The sequence below is a fragment of the Sinocyclocheilus grahami genome, unplaced genomic scaffold, assembly GCF_001515645.1.
Source record: "Sinocyclocheilus grahami isolate Dianchi unplaced genomic scaffold, SAMN03320097.WGS_v1.1 scaffold2070.1, whole genome shotgun sequence".
Lineage (NCBI taxonomy): Eukaryota > Metazoa > Chordata > Actinopteri > Cypriniformes > Cyprinidae > Sinocyclocheilus > Sinocyclocheilus grahami.
In genome coordinates, this window is record NW_015507249.1 from 2,823 (window position 1) to 9,399 (window position 6,577).

Sequence of the window (6,577 nt, forward strand, 5' to 3'; positions counted from 1 at the left end):
CAAACAGGGGGTAGTGCAACCTGATGTGTGCAACCCACTCGACACTGGAAACGACCACTGCTAAAGCGCGGTACCGCCAACACCAAGAGCTCTCAAAGAGCGTGCTGAACTCGTTCAGTCTTCTTTTCTCAGTAGAGCAGTCAGGAGCAAAACGATGTGATCGCTCGGCTTTCGAAGCGAAAAGTGGGTATGCATTGCACCGGCTGCCTTTTTATGCTCACGCTGTGATCAGCGGCAGCCGGATGCAATCATCACATGCCAATGTGCATTGGCTCGTTTAGTTTACACTCAAAGTGAATTGGTATCGCTAAGCGAGATCCCAATTCATCGGTCACCGACGTGACGTAGAGAGTGACCGACTGAAAGGGAACAAAATGTAGGATGAGATTTGATTTTTCTTTTAATGATTGGAAGGTTGAAAAAAATAAGAGGGAATGATGACATTGAAGAAAACTGACGGAGCACAATAAGACTAGGAACATACATTTAAGAATGTATGCTGTTATTTTATAAATTATATTAAGGGAAGTTAAGATCACAAGAAGAAAAACTAATGGAAATGACAGGCCTAGCATTCAAGCAAATGTGAACACTTTGTTTGTGGTATCCACAAATATCCATGTTCTCTAACCTGAAGACACGATGCCCTGTATGTTCAGTCTTCCTTCTTTTAATTCTCCAGTTCTGAGAGAGACTGAACATGAGACCAGTTGAGCGTCTGAGAGAGAGACGGCCGTCCAGCTGTGGACAGAGAACATCTCATCTGCTCCACGACTGTGAGACGATCCTCCAGGACGGAGAGCCCTTCCATCATCTGACGTCCATGAGACGCTGGGCTCTGGAAGCCAGCCGCTGGACCTGCAGCTGATGTTCACACGCCCATCATCTAGAGGCTTTGGAAACAGGACAGGAGCGGATCCTAAAGCTGACGAGAGGAGGAGAGACAGATGTTCAGATCTTCTCCTGACACAAAAACTACATGCAGGATAATAAGTATACTGTTTAAAACACTGTCTAATGATGTTATGATTTTTGAATTTCTTCTCAGGGTCTTGGAACAGTTCAACAGTTCTGTCATCATTTATTCAGCCTCCAGTAAACCGATAAGACTCTATACTATACCTTACTATACTATAATATACAGTATATACTGTATATTAGTTGGGCAACCGATATATTGGCCGATATTTGGCATTTTTGGGCATGTTTTTATATTTGGCTGACAAGAGTTGAATGTTTTGTTTCGACAGCAATATGAACCCCAAACTTGTGCAAAAAATAGACTTTAACAGGATTACAAAATCAAGAAGTTGCTATTTAAAATATAACAGTTAATTTATTTTACAGATTTATCGGTTACATTCACTAACAGGAAGTAACTTTGCAGCTACATGTCAACAAAGTGTTACCCATTTATTTTTATAATTTATTTCTAATTATTTTAGTAAATATTATATACAAAAAAATCCATTGCAGCAATTGTTATGCAAATACAACTAAAATAGTATAATATCATATATATATCGGTTTCTATTGGTCATTGGCCACCCTGCTCTTTATGATATCGGCATCAATATCGTCCATCAAAAAATCCATATCGGCTGACCAATACAAAAAAGCACTATTATCATAAGAGGAATCCAAATGACTCAAGTTTAACTCGGGTATGCGTACACCATGTTTGACGCCATGATTTCAGCATTTTCTGCAAATAACGACGAGTTGAGTCTGTTTCTCACATTAAGCAATCAAAAGACTTGGAATTTAGTCATATGGGTTTTATATCAACAGTCCTCAATGATGATGAGTTTTCATTATGCAGAAGAGCACATGGAGGAGAGAATTTCAAAGTTTGGCTGAACTGTGGCTTTAATAAAGTGTAGATCCTCAGAAAACAGACTACTCACCTGTGATTTTGAGAACCACTTCTCGGCTGTCATATGAACTTTCTCCACTCACGTAACAGCGAAAAGAACCATCATCTTGTACTCTGAGTTTATCCAGCCGTAGAGAGACGTCTCCATCCTTCAGTCCACCAGACTGATCTGACCGCAGAGCCAAAGAGGTTCGGTTCCTGTACAGTTCTTCCTGGACGTTCTGGATCTTCCCATGATTATAGAGCAGAACAGGGTTGTTGAACTGATCGTGACGGTACCAGCGGATCTCCAGGGCTTCAGCGTTCTCAGGAGGAGAGATCCAGCAGGGAAGAATCACTGTGGATCCCACATGAGCCGCTATAGGATCACCAGGAACCCCTACAGTGAACGACACTGAGAGAGACACGCACACTCGTTTTAACAGGAATCCTGGCGATCTGGGAATGTTTGCATGAGAGCAGAAGATTTCACCATTTGCACAATTTGCGGATTCGTGGCGTTAACGAAGAGAAAACAGCTTGTTTTGAAAGTGACTTCTGTGCTTCATACATCACTACACTACTGACTGACAATGGATGCTTTTTTGTACACAACATTTTGCTAATGTAAATGCAACTTTACGGTGATCCTAAATCTTGCAACATTTCTTTTCCTTTCTTTTTTTTCTGAAAACAAATCATATTTAATATTCATTACATCTATAGTGCGAAATCTAGAAGGCAGGCTGCAGTTCTGGATGTTTTTGAACAACTGATCATTGAGTCCTACTTAAAGGAGTAGTTCACTTCCAGAATAAAAAAATCCTGATGATTTACTCTCCCCACGTCATCCAAGATGTTCATGTCTTCATTTCTCGAAAAGAAATGAAGGTTTTTGAGGAAAACATTCCAGGATTTTTCTCCATATAATGGACTTCAATGGGGTCCAACGGGCTGAAGGTCCAGTTTCAGTGCAGCTTCAAAGAGCTCTACACGATCCCAGCCGAGGAATAAGCCTCTTATCTAGCAAAACTATTGGTCATTTAAAAAAAAAGAAAACGTATAGACTTTTAACCACATATGGTCGTCTTGCACTAATCTGCAATTTGGACCTTCAGCCCATTGGTCCCCATTGAAGTCCATTAAAAAATCCTGGAATGTTTTCCTCAAAAACCTTAATTTCTTTTCGACTGAAGACAGAAAGAACATCTTGGATGACCTGGGGGCGAGTAAATCATCAGGACATTTTTATTCTGGAAGTGAACTACTCCTTTAACACCGGCAGTAAATAAATATTGAAAGATTGTCCTATGGCGTTCTGGCCTTTACAGACTAGAGTAATAAATGTCATTAATTGTCTGCGTTTTCATACATAATTACTAAATTCTTCATTTGATCTTTCACTGATTTTAAACATGCTTGAATCGTTTCTTGTTCTCCGATAGTTTGCTCATCATTAGTTCAAACTCTTTGTTCATATAAGTGTCATGTGACTGGCAGAAAGGTGGTTTTTAAGGATGCATCTGCTTGTTATTCTTTTGGGTTCGTGTTGATGCTGTCATATGATCATCTTCCATAGGCACAATCTGTATGTAATCTAGTGCAGTAATAGAAATTGGTCACGTGTAGGCATAGGCGGCGGGTGAACCAACTCCAAAAGCAGCCAAACATCACAAACCTGTCTTTTTAGGCAAGAACCAGACATGGGTGGCATGTAGGCTAATAAAAGTTTAACGCAACTGAATTTGTATTTAATGTGATTACAATTTAACTAAAACAGAAAATGTATAATTATATAACATTTCCTTCTCACGGTTATTTAAACGGCGAATAAATGATGTAGGCTACAGAAATGACATTATCAATAACTGATCTATCGCACTCTCAAAAAAACTACCGTTATAATCACTGAAGCTGTCTACACTGTGAAATGAATCCCTTTCTTACACTGTACGCGGAGCAGGATTTAGGGGGCCAGGGGCCCTATACCTACACTACAAATGCCCTCAAATAGAATATCATTCTGGAGTAACACAAAATACACACACATATGCTTTGAGGTTCATAAATAGCACAATTAATTAGCAAAATGTCTAGTCAAAGTTTAAATGTAATATTAAATATTCATTCTAATATAATAAACAGGATGTGATCTCTCAGTTGAGAGATCAAAACCCTGAAATAACTGAATTAAAAGCAAGCAGTAATGTAACTGAAATTAAAACAACATTACAGAAGCTTACATTTATTTGACAGAAAAGAGTAAAATTAAATAAGCAGTTAACTCAAGCAAAAACGTTCCACGGTGTCAGTGTTGCCTGTTAAGATGTTCTAAAAAGGCTATTTAAAAATACTGCATAAACATCAAGGGCAAATACAAATCTTTCTTCTGCTCCTCTTCTTTGTGTCGCTTCCTGCCTTGTGCCCCTAATTTTCTTTTTTCACTCATTGTTTAGAAATGATCCTTTCAGAGCACACAAATGGCAAAACTATGCGTGGGCCATGCATAGCTAATTAATTATGATTTTTCGTTTATGTCAATTTTATTTTAATCAGTTCGATGATCGATCAGTACTAAAATGTTAATTGTCAGTATTTGCTTAATATATGGGTGTAGGAGCGCACGATGGTCACCGAGAGTAAAATGTGTGCGGCGCCCTGCCTGTTTTTATACAGTCTGCTCAAGCCCAATGGCAAAGTCCATGATTGTACTACATCTGCGCTTTGTTGTTTATGATGAGTTTCAGCGGTGACTCATCCGAACGCTTCTGATTGGCCAGTGCGTTCCTAAGCTCAACAGAGTCGTCTGTGATTGGTTATAACGCGCAACACTGTAAAAACGCCTGAAATGAAATACGGTGCAACATGAGCAGATCTTAATGTAATGCGCAGTCGACACTTTCTATTCATTTACACTTTGTTAGCAACAGACGTATTAGATGTAATGTATTTGTGCATGGGGCATTTTTATCCAATTTAGTGGCATTTCTGCCCCAAGGTTAAGCCTTACACACGCTCCGCCTACTGTATATGCATAACTCGATAAATGTGAATATTTATTTCATCGGGTCTGTAAGGAAAATAAGCATGAAACTCCAAGCATGTTCTTACCTGCAGTCTCTATGAGGAGACTCACCACGACAATAATCGACAGCATTCCTGTGAAGTATTCCAGACAGACTCCAATAAAACAAACTCTGAGGCAGATTCCTCCAGAATAAATCACATGAGAGACTTTTAATCGATGCAAGCTCACCGGAGACGAAGAGAAATCAGACAGAAGCGACTCGAGTCAGTGTGACTCCAAACGTGCTCCTGGTTTTCCTCCAGTTTTCCTTTCGCTTTCTGAGAATAAAGCAGACGTCACCAGATGAAGACTAGCGCTGTGATTGGGTTAGATGGGGTTTGCGGTGTGAACATACTGTACATACTGTACATCTGCGTGTGTTCTGTGAGTGTAAAGGAAAATCCGCAACCAGTTATACAAGTTACCGCTGACAAATCAAATACAAAATAACCAAGCTCAACAAAACATACATGACAACCAACATGATGTGTGTGATTGAGCGTGTGTGTGTGTGTGTGTGAGTGTGTGTGTCTGTGTGTGTGTGTGGTTGAGTGGCTTCTTGTTAGCTGTAAAATCTGGGTTATTCCAGATCGGGGTGTATTTAGATGGTGCAAGAGGAGTGTCTGTGATTTGATGAAATTTCCACCAGGCTGTCAGAGCTGCTGCTATTGTATGATTTGTGATGGTCTGATTGAAGAAGGGTAATTCTGAAGTGTTAATGTCCTTGCAAATTGTTTGTTCAACGCCTAGCCATGTGCTTTCTGACGAGTCAGGGTGAATCCATTTGTGTATATTTTGATTGGCCAGAAAGTAAAAATGTGGTGCTTCCATTTTTGGTTTCTGTAGGGAAGTCAATTTGATTCTTGGGGTCTTGTTTTTCCAGTCGAATTTGGTAATGATTGAATCTAGTGATTTAAACCAGGAAAGGGTGGGTTGTGTTGGTGTCATTGTAAATAAATAGTTTAATTTAGGGAGTATAGTCATTTTAATTACTGATATTCTGCCCATAATAGATAGTGGTAGGTTCATCCAGCGTTGAAGATCATCGTCTATTGTTTTAAGTAATGGAGTGTAGTTGAGTCCAAACACCTCTGACAGCCTGGGGGAAACATTAATACCTAGATATGTGATGTAATTGGTGCACAGAGGAATCGGTGGTGTATGGGATGCCACATCCAAGCTGCTGGAATGTAATGAAAGAATAGCAGGTTTACTCCAGTTGATTGAGTATTCAGAAATATTTGAGAATGAGTCAATGAGTTTAAACGTTTCTTGTAATGATGATGGGGGGTCTTGTTAATATAATAATATTTCATCAGCATAAAGACTTATTTTGTGGTGTATATTTAGTGTTTGTATTCCTTTTATGTTGCCGTTTTGACGGATGGCTGCTGCTATTGTTTCGGTGAAAATGGTGAATAGTGAAGAGGAGAGTGGGCATCCTTGTCTAGTCCCCCGGTGCAGTGTGAAGCTACGTGATGTTAGTCCATTAGTGATGACAGTGGCTGAAGGTGATGTATATAGAATTTTAATCCAATTTCTGTCAGGACCACTATCGTCAAAATGATAGATACTTAGCATAAAGTTTGGTTTGGCGGTATGGTTCTGTTCTGGGCAAAAAACCTCCCTGCCCATCCATGCAGCCTGTCATGAAT